At 39.2% G+C, this 19989-nt stretch overlaps 1 long non-coding RNA gene across 10 annotated transcripts in view; it reads left to right on the plus strand.

Moving 5' to 3' along the window:
* Window positions 1–18694, plus strand: part of LOC147364336 (uncharacterized) — a 79081-nt gene extending 60387 nt beyond the window's left edge. For 4 of the 10 annotated variants that reach the window (XR_015134386.1, XR_015134375.1, XR_015134378.1 and 1 more), the window contains 2 exons: window positions 8398–8610; window positions 18170–18694. This is a non-coding gene — a long non-coding RNA (uncharacterized LOC147364336). Of the gene's footprint in view, window positions 1–7939; window positions 8806–18169 lie in introns of those variants that run through there. The other 6 variants (XR_015134374.1, XR_015134379.1, XR_015134383.1 and 3 more) reach the window with 3 other exon arrangements.
* Window positions 18695–19989: the final 1295 nt, after the last annotated feature.

The following is a 19989-nucleotide window of genomic DNA, read 5'->3' on the forward strand; positions in this document are numbered from 1 at the left end:
CATTATGTGATATAGGGTCTACCAGAACTGAATTTATAGAAGGGTGATATTTTTTTCTGTTGTGTTTTACTTTGCAAAGTTTGGTTATGAGTTAATCTTAGGTTTCAGCATCAAGTCTAATTCACTGCTTCATTTGCCTTTTCTTTTTTAGGAATGTTGCCTTGCCCCAGGTCCCATGATGAGGTTTATCCTATCTTTAGCATACCTCATTTTCGTGTTTACTAAATTTGGGAAACATCTCATGTCAAACTTTCTCATATACACCATCTGTGCGTGAAAGTCCCAGGTGGGGGCTTATAAAAAGGCTTCATGAAATCATGGCTGAGGAGTCCCATATTCAAGATGACACTGAACTGTGCACAGCTAACCACCCCCCCGCTCCATGCCCCCAGTGCCAAGTTCTCCTTATCACTAACAGCTTCCTATTGATGTCAGTGAGACTAAATATGCAAAGGAAACATGAAGCTCTTCATTCCCTGAGAACCAGGATATTTAGATTGTGCAAATCCCTGAACCCTAAAATGGATTTAATCAGCCCAATTCACATCATAAATATCATGTTGCAAGGACACACATGTGCTGGAACAGATAGGAGATTTCATTTTAACTTCTAAATTTGCAAAATTATGCCTGTGGGCCATCAATTTTTCTTGGACACTCCAGGGGCTTCATGGCAAGAGGAATTCTTGAGGGACTCCATGCCAAGAGGAATTCTTACAGTGAGTAAGACCATGCCTTTTATTCAGAAGGGAGCTGTTTCCTCTGTTATCAAAGATACCATATTTCATCTTCTAGAACCCTCTTAGCAGTTCTTGCCTGTTTTCCCCAGACTATTCTGAAGAACAGCTAGGTGATCTTTTGCAAGGTCTATTTCAATTCTTTATCTTTTCTCTCTCCTGTCTCTCCTGACTCTCCTCCCCTCCCCATTCCTTTCCTTCCTCCCTCCCTCCCTTCTTCCTTACTCCCCTCCCTACTTCCCTCCTTTCCTTCCTTTCTCCCTTTGTTCCTTCCTTCCTTCTTCTCGCTCCTGCTTTCTTCCCAATAACCTTTAATATATAATGATTCCCTGTTGAATCCCATCTAAATATGGAAGAATAACTGAGGCTAGTTTTTTAATTAAAGTTTTTATTTTGAAATAATTTTAGTCACAAGTAGTTATAAATAATAATGCAGAGAAAGCCCCTGTACACTTCTCTGATAGAGACATCTTGCAAAACAATTGTAGTACACTATCATAACCAGGACTAGTCATTAATATAGTCAAGATACAGAATATTTCTATCATTATGAAAATCCCTCATTTTGCCTTTTATACCTATAATCCACTATCCTCCCACCTCAGCTTCCTCCTTAACTACTGGCAACCATGAATTGATTTCTACAGTTTTTTTTTTTCCTTTTCAGTTGCTGATCTCTTAATTTCAAATACATTTCAAATATCCTGCACTTGTACTCTTGTCCTCTTATGATTACTGGTTTTGATATGATATTTGTATGTGGATGATTTTCTACCTTTATTGTATGTTTGCCTTTACTGGTGAGTTTTTCCATTTGTGATTTTTCTTGTTTCTAATTGTGGCCTTTTCTTTTCCACTTAGGGAAGTTCATTTAACTTGTTTGGTGGTTTAGTCACTGCATTATGTCCGACTCTTGAGACCCCATGGACTGTAGCCCGCCAGGCTCCTCTGTCCATGAGATTTCCCAGGCAAGAATACTGGAGTGTGTTGCCATTTCCTTCTCCAGGGGATCTTCCCAACCCAGGGATTCTCCTGCATTGCAGGTGGATTCTTTACCAGCTGAGTCACCAGGGAAGCTTGTTTGGTGGTGCAGAATTCTCTTAGCTTTTGTTTGTCTGTAAAGCTTTTGATTTCTCTGTCAAATCTGAACAAGAGTCTTGCTGGGTAGAATGTTCTTGGTTGTAGGTTTTCCCCTTTCATCACTTTAAATATATTGTGCCACTCCCTTGTGGCTTGCCGAATTTCTGCTGAAAAATTAGCTGATAGTCTTATGGGGATTCCCTTATATGCTATTTGTTGTTTCTCCCTTGTTGCTTTTAGTATTTTTTCTCTGTTTTTAAGTTTTGTCAGTTTGATTACTATGTGTTTCGATGTGTTCCTCCTTGAGTTTATTCTGTATGGGACTCTCTGTGCTTCCTGGATGAGTGATTCCTTTCTTTTCCATGTTAGAGAAGTTTTTAGGTATTATCTATTTAGGCCTTTTCTCTCCCTCTTCTTTCATGACCCCTATAATGTGAATGTTGGTGTGTTTGATGTTGTCCCAGAGGTCTCTTAAATGGTCTTCATTTCTTTTCATTCTTTATTCTGGTCTGTGGCAGTGATTTCTATGACTCTGTCTTCCAGCCCACTGGTTCATTCTTTTGCCTTATTTATTCTGCTATTGATCCTTCTAGTGTATTTTTCATTTCAGCTATTGTATTATTCAACTCTATTTGGTTGTTCTTTATGTTTTCTAACTCTTGGCTAAAACTTCTTATAACTTCTTGCTCTGTGCATTTATTCTTTTCCCAAGCTCTTGAATCCTTTTTATGATCGTTACTCAACTATTTCTCAGGTTGATTGACTATCTCCATTTCACTTCTGAGATTTTATTTTGTGCCTTCATCTGGGACATATTCCTTTGCTGTCTCAAATTGTTTAAATTTCTATTTGTATTTTTCTACATGTAGTAACTTAGTTATGTTTCTCGACCTTGGAGAAGTGACCCTCTGTGGGGGATGTCCTGTGTGTCCCAGCAGTGCTCTCCCCTCTCATCACCTGATGGCCAGGGACTAGCTGGTCCCAGGATAGTTTCTGACCTGTGTTTGGAGACTCACTTCTGCAGCCTGCAGAATTGTAATTTCCTTGCTTCTGGTGTCTGCCCTCTGGTGGGTGAGGCTGGTCTAGAGGTTTGTGCAGGCTTCCTGGCAGGAGGGGCTGATCCATAAGCTTCTGTAGGAATGGCCAATGTCCAGAATACTGATAATACCAAATGCTGGTGAGGATGATGAGCAATAGGAATTTTCAGTCATTGCTCCAGCTAAGCAGCCCAGAAGGCCCCACCTGGATCTTCAGGGGACCTTATACACCAGGAAATATGAGGAATGTGTGTCAGGCAGAGGTGCCTGTGTTTTGCTTTGCATCCAGAGAAAGGGCTGCAGTGAAGATCTGGCCCTGGAGACACTGGAAGGTGACGGACTGATCGGGATGCTCCTTGCCCATTGCTGTGCTGTCCTAGGCTACGAATTTTGTCCTTTTGAAACTGTTATATAAATAAACACACAATACATAATTTGGGGGGATTAGCTTTTTTTTTTTCCCACTGAGCATAATTTTCTGGACATTGAGTCAAGTTATTTTGATGTATTAGTAGTATGTTCTTTTTTATTGGTGAGTAGTATTCTTTGGTGAGTTCCCTTGGTGGCTCAGTGATCAAGAATCTGCCTGCCAATGCTGGGGATGTGGGTTCAATCTCTGGTTTGGGAAGATCCCCTGGAGAAGAGAATGGCAACCAACTCCAGTATTCTTGCCTGGAAAGTTTCATGGACAGAGGAGCCTGGCAGGCTACAGTCCATGGGGTCACAAAAGAGTCAAACACTTAGCAACTTAGCGACTAAACAACAATATTCTGTGGTATAGATATACCATAGTTTGTCTAGTCATTCACCAGGTGAAAGACATCTGGGTTGTTTCTGGTTTTTTGTGACTAAGCTTCTATGAACATTTATGTACAGGTGTGTGTGTGAGCATAGTTTTTGTTTTTCAGGGATAAATACTCAGGAGTATAACTTCCAGGTCATATGGTATTTGCATGTTTAGCTTTATAAGAAACTGCCAGACTGTTTTCCAAAGTGGCTGTACCATTGTCCTTTCCTGTCAATAGTAACATTGAGTTATACAGCCTGTCTGTGTTGGGTGTTGTCATTATTTCTTATATTAGCTATTCTGATATATGTGTAGTGATATCTCATTGTGGTTTTAGTGTGTATTTCCATAATGGCTAATGAAGTTGAATATCTTTTTATTTTCTCATTTGCCATCTGTATATTTTTTGTTAATATCATTTGCCTATTTTGTAACTGGACTTTTTTTTACTGTTGAGTTTTGAGAGTTCTTTATATTTTCTAGACACTAATCCTTTGTTGAATAAGTGATTTACAAATATTTCATCCCAGTTTATAGCTTGTCTTTTCCTTCTCTTAACAGGGTCTCAAGCAGAGCAAAAATTTTTTATCTTTGATGAAGTCCAATTTATCTATTTTTCCTTTCACAGATTATGCTTTTAATGCTTTGCCTGGGGCTATGTTCTGAAGATTTTACCTGTTTTTTTTCCCTAAAAGTTTTAAGGTTTGTGAAGTTATAGCTATATAGTTTATAAGTTATATGCATAACTTATCATCAAAGCCTACTGCTGTTGACATCTTACAAGTTTGAATAAAGTACAGAAACATTACCTCCCTTTACTCTATTTATATCGATAGTATAATTGTCTTAAGTATTTACTCCTAATATATTTAGAACCACATCAGTCAGTGTTTTAATTTTTGCTATCATTATTGAACATGACTTAGAAAACTCAAGATGAAAAGTTTATTATATTTACCTATATTTTTGCTTACTCTATTCTTTCTTCCTTCTTACTGTTGTAGGTTCTTATTTTTATCATTTCCTTTCAGTTCAAAAACTTTCTTCAATCATTAACTTATGTTAGGTATCCTGGCAACAGATTCTCTTGGTTTTCTTTCATCTGAGAACATCTTGATTTCTAACATAGTAATAGTTCTTTTTACAAATTATTGGTTTTTACTATAGGCACAAATTACTCTTATAGGTGAGTTTCAAGTCTCATCAACTAAAGAAGCTACTTGCCTAATGTTTAGGACCACTTTCAGCTTGTGGTAGGTAAGCAATAATAATCTATGTTGTTCAGACCATGCAACTGGGAAGACAGAAGATTGGTACAACTTTGCAGCTTCATGTAGATTAATAATTTTTGTGTGACTGCTCAAAAATGCATTTTAAATGCAGGTATTTAAATAGATGTATTTTGTGTTAGTTACCACATATAGAGAATTATGACAGAAGGTAGTCTACTAGGAAGTGGAGGCCTGAGCTCCACCATTTCTCATGAGTATATTTGAGGCTCTGCCTTTTTGGATGGTTAGTTTAATAGTTGATCACAAGTAAATGCCTTTCTGAAAAGTCATTGATTTTTATCAATTTCTTTTAAAAACAAGTATTTCTTTCCTTTTGATATTAAAGTAAGCATACCTATCATTTTGGAAAGTGAGTTTCTGGAAATACGAACTTTCAAATATAATAGAAAGTAATCAAAAGAAATAGGTACTAGAAATGCTTTTAAGAGTTAACTCATATTTTTGATACTTACTTTGTAGCAGGCATGGTGCTAGTTGCTTCACATACATATCTCATTTAATTCTCAAAAAGACTTGAAGTTCACGCAGCTATTGAGAGATGGGTTCTGGGTTTGAATCCAGATCTGTGTGATCGTAAAGCACCTACATGTTTCCTCTACACTTTGGCACCATCTTGTAGCACTTTGCCATTTGCCTATGCTAGATTATCCTGTTTCCATGGCTTCTATGGCTACTGCTGGAGTGAAGGATCCTGAATTGAACATAATGAAATCCGTTAACATAATGAAACATAATGAAATCTGTTAAAATATGTAAGTAATACCTTTGTAAGTTTTTAAAATATGAGTATATGTACCTTTAGGTTTGAAATTTTTAATCTGAAATAGGAGTGCAAGGTTGGATTTGACATTCTTGTTGTAGAAGTCATGGTGGGTTCTATACAGAGGAACTGTGGATGTGGGAGCAACCTGGGCCAGTGGGTTCTAGCTCTGGTGTGTAACTGTCAATTCACAGAACCATTTTTCTTGGAGATCATTCTATAAGAATGTGAATTTATGGCTTGTATAATTAGTAATTATATCCAGTAAATGAAAATGACATCATGTATGTTGGGCTTGGGAGTCTAAAATTGCAGAAAGATGCCAGGGAAGAATGTTCATGGTAAAAATTAGGACCACTAGTCATTCATTGTTGAGCTTGGAGATTAGATGACAGTGCTGTGAATATAAATAATTCCCATCCATGGAAACATGCAATACCTTTTTTTTTTTCCCCAGCATATATTAAACACCAACATCCTAGTAATAAATCCCACAGTGTAGATTTAACCTTCACTCATTTTCTTTTTGGAGAAGGCAATGGCACCCCACTCCAGTACTCTTGCCTGGAAAACCCCATGGGCGGAGGAGCCTGGTAAGCTGCAGTCCATGGGGTCACAAAGAGTCGGACATGACTGAGCAACTTCACTTTCACTTTTCATTTTCGTGCGTTGGAGAAGGAAATTGCAACCCACTCCAGTGTTCTTGCCTGGAGAATCTCAGGGACGGGGGAGCCTGGTGGGCTGCCATCTATGGGGTCGCACAGAGTTGGACACGACTGAAGCGACTTAGCAGCAGCAGCATTTTCTTTTACGCTCCATTTTCCCCTCTCCCAAGTATACCCTCCATTCCCTTTATTAAGATTTACTAATAGTAATTCCATGTTAGATGAGAGGGCTGTGAAGTATTTAATTAAGAGAACAGGTTTGTGTCAGACAAACCTGTTTTAAACTTGATTCTACAATTTTCTGTGTCCCCTTAAGCAAGTAACCTAAAGAGATTAGGTCCCAGTTTTCTCATATGAAACAGGGATAATAATCATATTTATCTTGTAAGACTATGATGGGATTACATGAAATAACATATAGAACTTAGTGTGGAACAAAGTACTCAGTAAGTGACAGCTGTTATTATTATTATTATTAGCTATTATTTATTTTTTGGAGAAGAGCATGATAACCCACTCCAGTATTATTGTAAGTAAGTTGGAATTAAAAGTCAGCTGATTTGGTCTTCAAACCTAAGAGTCTACCAACCTTATGTAGTTGGAAGTTTCCTGAACCCAGAAAGAATGAACACAGCCACCAAAGTGTATGCATACATAGGGGTGGCAGAAGTCATATATGAGACCCGTTAGAATAGTTTACTGATGTTCTGTGTTAGAAAATAGCTACTTCATTTAACCATCATTGTCTGTGTACCTACTCAGCACAACATGCTAGACATTTTTCTGGCTCTGATATTGTTCACAGTCCATTTTGCAAATAAAATTCATCCATTTCAATGTTACCCAATTTCTTTTTCTCAGCTAACTATGGATGAATATGTATGAGGTATCTGCTAACTCAAATATCAGAAAACTGTTCTCTCTCCATATATATGATATTGCTTGGATTTAGAGATCAAATTTTGAGATCCCTACTGGGCTTAATCTCTTTGCAGGTGGGAAAGCCTCAGTCACCAGTGAAGCCAGTGAGCTTGGTGGCCACTGTGAGCAAGTCTGGCCCCTCTCCAGGAAAGAGGCCTGGGAGTTCCCCTCCTGACCCGCTCAGAAATGTGTGGTCTCACACCAGAGTTCCCGTGCTTGTGTCCTTTGGGGACACACAGACGTGGTTGGGGTGGGCTGAGCTATCTTGCTCTCTCCGCATGCTGAGAGTCTTATATCACAGAGAGAAAGGAGCTGGCAAAGCACTCATCAGTCTGTGTTCAGTAAGACAGCGGCTGTGGCTTCATTGCAATAAAGTGTTAATCTCCTTCATCTGTTTTCATTTTGCTAATCCACTACATCAGGCACAAAAAAACTAAATTTATTAATTAAATGTCCCACTCTCTGAAGGAAGGCACTTGGAAAATGGAAAAATATTCATTAGCAGCAGGGAAAAAAAAAAGAAGCCAGAGGATAATTTGAAATCTTGAAACTTCTGCAGTTGGAATAACAATAAAAAGAGGAGAGATGGCCATAAAATAGTCTGTTCTTGGCATTGTTTAATTGGCCTATTTATTTTTCTGTCTCTGACGCTGTCTTTAGTGACACCTACTGATAAGAGCCAATCGGAACCGTAGCTGAATTCCTTCGGGCTGGACCTGCCAACAAACTGCTCAGCCCTCCAGATGTTGCTGCTTTGTGAGAAATGAGAACTCTATAAACCAGGCTCACCCTTCCTCCTGGGGTGAATGCAAAGACAGTGTGATATGGAAAATCACTGCTCAGCACCATGAACAATGCGCTCCAATGAGGGGATGGGCCAGTTCTTATTTGTCTTGGTGGAACAGACAGCCATGGAACCTAATGCAAGAATTTTAGCTGGCAACCATTCAAAATGTGACTATACATTGAAATCGCTCAACAAAAGGAGGCCTTTTTAGCTAGAAAAAGTCCAACAGTAGGTTTAAACAAATACCTAGGACAGTTTACAGAGAAGGTTAAAGGTGGAGCACGCACCATTATCTTAGGCTGAACATGTCTCCACCTCTTGTCTTTTTCAGATTCCATTCGTTTGTGTTATGTAACAAATGAGAAAGATGCTGCAGTAAATAGCCTCATGGCACATCCTAACTGTCAATGAATGATATTCCGTGAGCACTGGCAGTTCTGGGAATAGAACAAAACGAGCTAAAGTGGATTCATTCTTGTCCTCTAGACCAGAGTGTCCCAGTCTTTCTTTGTACCAGACACACTAGTGACCTTGCTGTGAAATGGTAAGAAAATGTATCATTCTTCTTTTTCCCTGAGCCATCCCTCAGCCAGTTGTCTGTCCATCCAAATCTTCTACCTCCACCTACATTATACACACTCATGCACCCCATGACACCTGATTAAGGCCAGCCTCAATATATGATGAGACACTCTTCTTTTCATGATGTAATCTCCAAATAAATAAGCCTTTTGACTCATGTAATGGATATTCTTCTTACTTATGATATTTACTTATTAATTTATTACTTATTAGATGTTTACTTGTGATATTTGACTTAATAACTTAATCTCACGTATATACTTACAGTCACATCTTATATGTAAAGATATATTATTTGAGAACCAACTTCTTGAGTTCACATGTGACATAATTTTTATTTGTACTCTTTACATGAACCTTGGTGACAGTCAAGATGTAACAGAGCCTTTGTCACCAGTAGAGTTATTTTTTCAAATCACATAGTATAGTTTCCTAGAGTCTGTTGCCATCATTTTGATTTCATGTTTTGAATCTGAAATGCAGTACTGCAAATTTTATTCCAGCCACATGTACCCATTTGCATAGTATTGGGATTTTTAAAAACATCACCCTGTGGTCCCTACAATAGAACCACTTAAGTGAACCTTGAAAGTCTCATTAACTTGAGAGCCAACATGCAGAATTGTCAAACATCCAGGAATAATGACTAAATCTGTGGTGATTTTTTCTTTTTAAAATACTGTTCATATCAGATGACTTCTGCAGACTTCTAAAGCTAGCACTGATTGAATCTGTTTCAGTCTAATGAGTCTCCATCCAGTGGCATTTGTTGTTTAGAATAAAGTAACTGAGAAAGCATACCCATTATATGATACTTGGCAAATATTCCATATAATGTGCCTCTTTTTAAGAGATTTGAGGGGAAATTTTGCCTTATAATCATTCAGCATATTCAGTATATTCAAACATTACCGCATGCCATCTCTTCTTTCTATAAAGTCTACTGTCATATCTACACCCCAAGTTCCTACTAAGAAGTTGGCAGAAAGAAATATTAATCTCTGAGGATGACTTTGTGTCTTATAGAATTAGGAGGTACTAGTGAAGAAACGATACTTCAGATGCCAACTGTCTAAGATTATAGTCTCCTCAGATAATTTCAAAACAGGACAGATGTAGAGTACGACAAATAAGTAATGGTGTAAAAATGAAGTGGTAAGCCTAAAAAAAACAATATTTAGATGAATTGCTCCTGGTGTTGGGTGAATGGATGTTTGAATAGATTATCAGAGTGAGGGAAAAACATTATCTCCTTTTGTATTTAAGTCTGGAGGACTTTGTGGAGGAAGAGGAATTTTTGGCCTTTGATTTGAGAAGTGAAACTGGGTAAATTATTGTAGAAGAGGTCCAGAGGAAACAGTATGTATGAATGGTTAGAGGAAGGTTCAGTTGGACTACGAAGGAGGTTGACTAACACAAAGCAGAAGCTGTGGGGAGAAGAAAGAAGCCGATAAATTGGGATTGGTAGTTGATAGGCACTTCAACTGAACAGAGAAGAAAATGGAAGTTTATTGGCTCAGAAAAGAAGGGGAAGTAGATTTATAACGATAATTAAGGAGGATGTATTAGAATGTGATGTTGATGGAAGGTGAGGGCTGAAAAAAGACCTAAAGGTCATTGCAGAATAGAGAACGGTCATCTAACTTGGAAAGAGATGATGAGATAGGGTGCCAAGGATTCAGGCTAAGGTTTTTCCCTGAGGTTTGGGAAGAGGATAGAAGATATGTATATTAGTGATATTTATGTTATTAAATTAGGTTATACTTTTCACACACGTGTGTAACTAATTTTATTTATGTCGGGTCTATTTATTTGTAAATACTTTGGAGATTAGATGCTCAAGTCATAGAATGTAGTCAGATATCACCTGTCAATCATTTTATTAGTCAAAAGGAACTTAGGGTATATTCAATGAATGCTTGTTAAACCTAACTGTATGCTTGGGTCTATACAATGAATATGCTAAGTCACTTCAGTAGTGTCTGACTCTTGGTGACCCAATGACCTGTAGCCCTTATGATTATACAGTGGAGGTGAGAAGTAGATTTAAGGAACTAGATCTGATAGAGAGCCTGATGAACTATAGACGGAGGTTCGTGATATTGTACAGGAGACAGGGATCAAGACCATCCCCAAGAAAAAGAAACGCAAAAAAGCAAAATGGCTGCCTGAGGAGGCCTTACAAATAGCTGTGAATAGAAGAGAAGCAAAAGAAAAAAAAAAAAGGAGAAAAGGAAAGATATACCCATTTGAATGCAGAATTGCAAAGAATAGCAAGGAGAGATAAGAAAGCCTTCCTCAGCGATCAATGCAAAGAAATAGAGGGAAAAAATAGAATGGGAAAGACTAGAGATCTCTTCAAGAAAATTAGAGACACCAAGGGAAATTTTCATGCAAAGATGGGCTCAATAAAGGACAGAAATGGTAGGGACCTAATAGAAGCAGAAGACATTAGGAAGACATGGCAAGAATACACAGAAGAACTGTACAAAAAAGATCTTCACAACCCAGATAATCATGATTGTGTGATCACTCACCTAGTGCTAGACATCCTGGAATGTGAAGTCAAGTGGGCCTTAGGAAGCATCACTACGAACAAAGCTACTGGAGGTGATGGCATTCCAGTTGAACTATTTCAAATCCTAAAAGATGATGCTGTGAAAGTGCTGCACTCAATATGGCAACAAATTTGGAAAACTCAGCAGTGGCCACTCACAGCAGGCCACTGGAAAAGGTCAGTTTTCATTCCAGTCCCAAAGAAAGGCAATGCCAAAGAATACTCAAACTACTGCACAATTGCACTCATCTCACACATTAGTAAAGGAATGCTCAACATTCTCCAAGCCAGGATTTAGCAATAGGTGAACCATGAACTTCCAGATGTTCTAGCTGGTTTTGGAAAAGGCAGAGGAACAAGAGATCGAATTGACGACATCCACTGGATCATCGAAAAAGCAAGAGAGTTCCAGAAAAACAGCTATTTCTGCTTGACTACGCTAAAGACTGTGTAGATCACAATAAACTGTGGAAAATTCTGAAAGAGATGGGAATACTAGACCATCTGATTTTCCTCTTGAGAAATCTGTATGCAGGTCAGAAAGCAACAATTAGAACTGGACATGGAACAACAGACTGGTTCCAAATAGGAAAAGAAGTACGTCAAGGCTGTATATTATCACCCTGCTTATTTAACTTCTATGCAGAAGTTAAATACATCATACAGAAGTATACATGATGTATACTTCTATACATCATGAGAAACGCTGTGCTGCAGGAAGCATAAGCTGGAATCAAGATTGCCGAGAAAAATATCAATAACCTCAGATATGCAGATGACACCACCCTTATGGCAGAAAGTGAAAAAGAACTAAAGATCCTCCTGATGAAAGTGAAAGAGGAGAGTAAAAAGTTGGCTTAAAGCTCAACATTCAGAAAACTAAGATCGTGGCATCCAGTCCCATCACTTCATGGCAAATAGATGGGGAAACAGTGGAAACAGTGGCTGGCTTAGTTTTTCTGGGCTCCAAAATCACTGCAGATGGTGACTGTAGCCATAAAATTAAAAGACATTTACTCCTTGGAAGGAAAGTTATGACCAACCTAGACAGCATATTAAAAAGCAGAGACATTACTTTGTCAACAAAGGTCCGTCTAGTCAAGGCTGTGGTTTTTCCAGTGGTCATGTATGGATGTGAGAGTTGAACTATAAAGAAAGCTGAGCACCGAAGAATTGATGCTTTTGAACTGTGGTGTTGGAGAAGACTCTTGAGAGGCCCTTGGACTGCAAGGAGATCCAACCAGTCCATCCTAAAGGAGATCAGTCCTGGGTGCTCATTGGAAGGACTGATGTTGAAGCTTACAGTCCAATACTTTGGCCACCTGATGCAAAGAGCTGACTTATTTCAAAAGACCCTGATGCTGGGAAAGATTGCGGGCAGGAGGAGAAGGGGACGACAGAGGATGAGATGGTTGGATGGCATCACTGACTCAATGGACATGGGTTTGGGTGGACTCTGGGAGTTGGTGATGGACAGGGAGGCCTGGCGTGCTGTGGTTCATGGGGTTGCAAAGAGTCGGACATGACTGAGCGACCAAACTGAACTGAATTGAATTACTCTACGATATTGTGGTGTTTTTTGCCATACATTGACATGAATCAGTCACGGGTGCCATGTGTTCCCCCATCCTGAACCACCCTCCCACCTCTTTCCCCATCCCATCCCTCTGGGTTGTCCCAGTTCACTGACTTTGAGTGCCTTGTTTCATACATTGAACTTGGACTAGTCATCTGTTTCACATAGGGTAATATACATGTTTCAATGCTATTCTCTCAAATCATCCCACCCTTGCTTTCTCCCACGGAGTCCAAAAGCCTGTTCTTCGTGTCTGTTTTGCTGTCTCATATATAGGGTCATCATTACCATCTTTCTAAATTCCATATATATGTGTTAATAGACTGTATTGATGTTTTTCTTTGTGACTTTCTTCACTCTGTATAATAGGCTCCAGATTCATTCACCTCATTAGAACTGATTCAAATGCATTCTTTTTAATAGTTGAGTAATATTCTATTGTGTACATGTACCACAACTTTCTTATCCATTCATCTGCTGATGGACATCTAGGTTGCTTCCATGTCTTAGCTATTGTAAACAGTGATGCGATGAATATGGGGGTACATGTGTCTCTTTCAATTCTGGTTTCCTTGGTGTGTATGCCCAACAGTGGGACTGCTGGGTTGTATGGCAGTTCTATTTCCAGTTTTTAAGGAATCATTGCACTGTTCTCCATAGTGGCTGTAATAGTTTGCATTCCCACCAACAGTGTAAGAGGGTTCCCTTTTCTCCACACCCTCTCCAGAATTTATTGTACATAGACTTTTTGATAGCAGCCATTCTGACCAGTGTGAGATGGTACCTCACTGTGGTTTGATTTGCATTTCTCTGAGCATCTTTTCATGTGTTTGTTAGCCATCTGTATGTCTTTGGAGAAATGTCTATTCAGTCTTTGGCCCATTTTTTGATTGAGTCGTTTACTTTTCTGGTATTGAGCTGCATGAGCTGCTTGTATATTTTTGAGATTAATTTTTTGTCAGTTGCTTTGTTTGCTATTATTTTTTCCCATTCTGAAGGTTGTCTTTTCACCTTGCTTATAGTTTCCTTCATTGTGCAAAAGCTTTTCAGTTTATTTAGGGCCCTTTTATTTATTTTTGCTTTTATTTCCATTAATCTGGGAGGTGGGTTAGAGAGGATCCTACTGTGATTTATGTCAGAGAGTGTTCTATGTTTTCCTCTAAGAATTTTATAGTTTCTGGTCTTATATTTAGATCTTTAATCCATTTTGAGTTTATTTGTGTGTGTGGTGTTAGAAGGTGTTCTAGTTTCATTCTTTTACAGGTGGTTGACCAGCACCACTTGTTAAAGAGATTGTCTTTTCTCCATTGTATATTTTTGCCTCCTTTGTCAACAATAAGGTGTCCATAGGTGTGTGAATTTATCTCTGGGCTTTCTATTTTGTTCCATTGATCTATATTTCTGTCTTTGTGCCAGTAGCATATTGTCTTGATGACTATAGCTTTGTAGTATAGTCTGAAGTCAGGCAGGTTGATTCCTCCTGTTCCATTTTTCTTTCTGAAGATTGCTTTGGCTATTTGAGATTTTTTGTGTTTCCATACAGACTGTGAAATTATTTGTTCTAGTTCTGGAAAAATACCATTTATAACTTGATAAGGATTGCCTTGAATCTACAGACTGCTTTGTGTAGTAAACTCATTTTCACTATATTGATTCTTCTGATCCATGAACATGGTGTATTTCTCCATCAATTTGTGTCATCTTTGATTTCTTTCATCAGTGTTTTATAGTTTTCTATATATAGGTCTTTTGTTTCTTTAGGTAAACTTATTCCTAAGTATTTTATTATTTTAATTGCAATGGTGAATGGGATTATTTCCTTAATTTCTCTGTTTTCTCATTGTTAACTTATAAGAATGCAAGGGGTTTATGTGTATTAATTTTATATCCTGCAACTTTTCTATATTCATTGATTAGCTCTAGTAATTTTCTGGTGATGTCTTTAGGGTTTTCTATGTAGAGGATCATGTCATCTGCAAACAGTGAGAATTCTACTTCTTCTTTTCCAATCTGGATTCCTTTTATTTCTTTTTCTTCTCTGACTGTTGTGGCTAAAACTTCTGAAACTATGTTGAATAGTAGTGATGAGAGTGGGCACCCTTGTCTTGTTCCTCACTTTAGGGAAAATGCTTTCAGTTTTTCACCATTGAGGATAATGTTTGCTGTGGGTTTATCATACATGGCTTTTATTATGTTGAGGTATAGAACCCTTTATTGCTAATTGCACATATTTTATATTATTCTTATTTTGTTTAACAGTGTTATCTGTTTGGGGAGAGGATGTTTAATGAGCGGAAAAAATCCAGGTTCTGGCCTTAGATTGACCTGAATTTTAGCCCTGTCTCAAAAACTTACCAGATTTGTAACACTGGGAAATACTTAAGCTCTAAAGTTGTATTCATAAAATGGAGATAATGATATTTACTTTATAGGGACATGAATTAAAAAAGACTAGTTGAAAGGTAAAATAAGAAAACAGCTAACAGGAGTTAATAGATTTGGCCAGGGAGGTAAATGTAATGATTCTTAGGTTTTAAACTTGTATGACTGGGAAAATGTTTGAAAAGTAATGGGAATAGAGAAATCAGGAGGAAGAAAGGACTTGATGACATACTGAGATGCCAAAAATACATCTGGATGGGAGTGGGCCATTAGGCAGTTGAATATGACCATTAAGCCTTGTAAAGGTGTAAGAATTATAGATTTATCCATGTAGAATTAAGCAGCAGATGAGATTTCTAGAGTGCAAAAATTAAAAAAGTAAAGAACGGAATCTTGGAGGACACATCAGTTTATGGAACAGAGAAGAAAGAGGGGGCTTCCTCAGTGGCTCAAACACTAAAGCATCTGCCTGCAATGCAAGAGACCTGGGTTCGATCCCTGGGTTGGGAAGATTCCCTGGAGAAAGAAATGGCAACCCGATCCAGTATTTTTGCCTGGGAAATCCCATGGACAGAAGACCCTGGCGGGCTACCATCCATGGGTTGCAAAGAGTCGGACACGAATGAATGACTAAAGAGGACCTAGAGAAGAAGCTAGAGTAGAAGTGACAATATTTTGAGTGCGATGAGAGTAAAGGAGGACTTGGATTTAAGGAGGTTTGAGTCAGCTGTGTCGAGTAACAGAAGGGTTACTCATTCTTGAATGAGTAAAGTTCACAGTGTATGTGTTAAAATCATCGAGGTCAATGGCCTTGAATACAATGAAGAAGAAAACTTAGGTGCCTATTTGGAGTTTTTGGGAGAAATCTTAAATTAGTGAGGGAGGTGGAATAAATGGACAGCGCAGACTTCAGTAAGAGTTTGCTGTATGATTGTGGAATCAAATCATGGTCTAAAGGTGTAGACATGGAGGTAGAGAGAACTGGAATAGACTACAAGTAGAAGCAGACGTTATTTTGCCAACAAAGGTCTATCTAGTCAAAGTTATGGTTTTTCCAGTAGTTATGTATGGATGTGAGAGTTGGACTATAAAGAAAGCTGAGCACCAAAAAAAAAATGATGCTTTGAACTGTGGTGTTGGAGAAGACTCTTGAGAGTCCCTTTGACAGCAAGGAGATCCAACCAGTCCATCCTAAAGGAGATCAGTCCTGAATATTCATTGGAAGGACTGATGCTGAAGCTGAAACTCCAATACTTTGGCCACCTCATGTGAAGAACTGACTCACTGGACAAGACCCTGATGCTGGGGAAAGACTGAAGGTGGGAGGAGAAGGGGACGACAGAGGATGAGCTGGTTGGATGGTATCACCAACTCTATGGACGTGAGTTTGAGTAAACTCTGGGAGTTGGTGATGGACAGGAAAGCCTGGCGTACTGCAGTCCATGGGGTTGCAGAGTCGGACACGACTGAGTGACTGAACTGAACTGAACCGAACAAGTAGCAGTGGCCTCGTCTGTGAGCTGTGGGAGAAATGATGTCAGCTAAGGAAATCAGCATGAGATAAAGGAAACAACTTGAGAAAAGTGAACAGTGGATTGTGGATTAAGAGAAGCCCACAGGATGCGATGACGAAATTTGGTAGAGGGCTGGGTATGGAGGAATTGGCAAGAGGAGGTATTAGGCTAAGCTGTGTTGGACTAATGGTGAAGGAGGACGTGCCAGTGAAAGGTCACCCAGGAGATAAGTATGCATTATGGGTATACAGGAGGCAGGGGTTGGCCAACTCATGGAGAGTGTGCCTGTGGGAAAGAATGGCATTGTGACTTGTCCTGAGATACTGTTGGAAGTCTGAGATAGCCTCTGCAAACTGACCTCCCTAGCTATTAAGCCTTTCTGTAGAAGGCATTCTGATTCCTAAAGTGAAAGTGAAAGTCATTCAGTTGTTTCTGAGTCTCTGTGACTGCCTGGACTATAAAGTTCATAGAATTCTCTAGGCCTGACTACTGGAGTGGGTCAGGGGATCTTTCCCAACACAGGGATTGAATCCAGGTTCCCGCATTGCAGGTGTTTGCTTTACCAGCTGAGCCACCAGGGAAGCCCAGGAGTGCTGGAGTGGGCAGCCTATCCCTTCTACAGCGGATCTTCCCAACCCAGGAATTCAACCAGGGTCTCCTGCATTGCAGGTGGATTCTTTACCAACTAAGCTATCAGGGAAGCACCCTGATTCCTAAGGCACAGCAAATGGGGGAGGGAACAATAGTTCCCCATTTGTTGCTACAAATTTTTGTTTTTACTGGATATATGATTTAAAATGGCTCTTTTGCTGGAAAAGCTTTTGCTGGAAGACAGGTTAGGCAGTTATTTGAATAACTTACTGGGGTTTTGGTTTGGGGATTAAAAACACAGAGACAAAGAAAAATAAGACTGTAGAAGGTTTGACAAAACTTATAGGCAGACTAGATATAAAAAATGAAAAAAATAGGCGCAGGAAGATCCTGGACATATTCTTTATGGAGTTGTACTAGGCTAGTGTCTTAAAATTCTGCACTTGACTCAGATTTAGTAATTTGAAACCAGTCTAGTGTGTTGAGACATTGAAAAGCAAGGATCATAATTTCAAATATAGGCTTCTTTGAAAAGCCACAAAAACATGAATTTTTAAGGATAGATATATATTTTGTGTCAAATATTAAGGAATTTATGGTATTAATGTTCAGAAAATACTTAACAATAGTCTTGATGCAGTTAGGAGTGCATATATTTGCTGGGGTCGGGAATCTGGGCTATATACCCTAGAAGCATCCAAACTTTCAAAATGTGATTTAACATCTCAGAATTTAAGAAGTATACCTCACTGGACAAATGTAAACTGGTTCTGCCCTCCATGTGGTTTGGGTGAAAGCTCCCAGTGGCTGGGTTGGGTTTCCCAAGTGTCCAGAACTCCCTGAATGTCAAACCCTAGGGAATGGTTCCTTCAAGGTCAGTCACTACATTTTCATTCCACAGATTTTCTTGATCTTAAAAAGGACCAGGCAAAGGGAGGGGCCTCTGATCTGGAGCATCTTTTCCTTTGGCCCAGGCACCTATCAGCCCATCATTTTGATTCCTGCTCTGCAACCAAAAAGACAAGTATGATGGATCTCCTTTTGGAACACAATGCAGTTTGCTTGGAAAAACATCCACTTTAGACAAACAATAAAAGCAGCTCAAGTGGGGCCTTGGCTGCTCTCCTGGTGTTACGCTCATGCATATGCCTCTGGTGCTTGGCAGAAAAAGGTTTCTGGTTGCACAAAACAGCAGACAGCCCTTTGGGAAAACCTGTCCCCTGTCCTTGTTGTTCAAAAACAGAACTTGGAATTTAAGTGATTAGCCCCAAACAAGATGCAAATTTGACTCTCTAAATCTCAATTTCTGTGTATTGTAAAGAAGGATTTTTCCTCTTTTAATCTACTAATCTCCAGGGGGAAGAAGACTAGGGGAGATGATGGAACAGATGCTGTGTAAACACAGCTCTGGTCTGTTGAAAGATATATCAACTCAGCCACGAAGCCTCTACTGATCCCCTCTGTTGGAAATCATCTCTCCTCTCCTCTGAACTCCTGCTACACTTTGTTTCTTCTTACAGAGTGTTTATCATATTCTGTCTGGTGTTGTAACTGCACGTGTTCATGGCTTAATTTTCCTTTTAGCCTTTAATTTTCATACTGGCATGGACTCTCTTATTTAACTTTGTTTTCTCCACAAATTCTACATATGTATTTTATTAATAATGATCGATTCCCATATAACCCCCTATTTTGATAGACATTCTTTTATTCAAGCAGTTGCTGAACACCTAGTATGTGTTGGTTCCTAAAAATAACCTAATCATGGTTCTAAGTACTTTATGCTTATTTATCCTATCATAAGGGTGTGGCAGAGGATGAGATAGTTAAACAGCATCACTGACTCAATGGATGTGAGAAACTCTGGGAGGTCGTGGAGGACAGAGGAGCCTGATGTGCTGCTGTCCTTAGGGTCGCAAAGAGTTGGACATGACTTTGCATCTGAACAACAACATCCTATCATAAAGTATAATAGCTATCATTTTAATCCTGTTTATAAGTAATGAGACAGAGGCATAGAGAGAACATAAGCAAATTTCCAAGGGCCGTGCAAACTGTAACTTGGCCAAGCCAGGATTCCAACTCACTCAGGGCCTGAGCCTATGTTCTCAACACCAGGCCGTACTACCTCTGGGTTTTGCCTTCAGAAATAGGATTAGGTAGGCAAACATGAAAACCATCTGGCCCTTAAATCAAGTATTTCACATTCTGGTAGAAAAGATATATCTGTAAAAACGTCAGAAGAATATAGAGTGACTGGCTGTAGTGATGGTGCTGGTTAGATAGGCAAGTCCTGAAAAAGGGCTGCCTCCAGGTTGCAGAGTCCTCAGCAGAGGGCTTAGGTGGATATGGATTTCCTTCACCTGACAGGACTTGTTTCAACATCAAAAGTAGCTAGGGGGCGGGATGGGGGAGGTGGGTGCAGGGAGGCACAAGAGGAAGGGGATATTTGGATACTTATGAGGATCCCCGCTGTTGTACAGCAGAAACGAATGCAACATTGTAAAGCAATTATACGCCAATTTCAAAATAAATTACAAAACAAAGTAGCACTCTTAGTATGAAGGGTAAGTAGTTTGAAAGGCCATCTTCGAGTTCACTCCCTTTAATCCAAAAGAGGAAATGAAATAAAGAGTTGAGGTGATTCACTTCACAGACACGGCTTATTGCCTGCTCAAAACAGGACAAAAAGGGTAACTATCAGAATTTTTCCTGCAGGTT

Source organism: Bos grunniens, chromosome 10 (assembly GCF_055505025.1).
Source record: "Bos grunniens cultivar Pamir isolate PY7600 chromosome 10, Bosgru_T2T1.0, whole genome shotgun sequence".
NCBI classification, from domain to species: domain Eukaryota; kingdom Metazoa; phylum Chordata; class Mammalia; order Artiodactyla; family Bovidae; genus Bos; species Bos grunniens.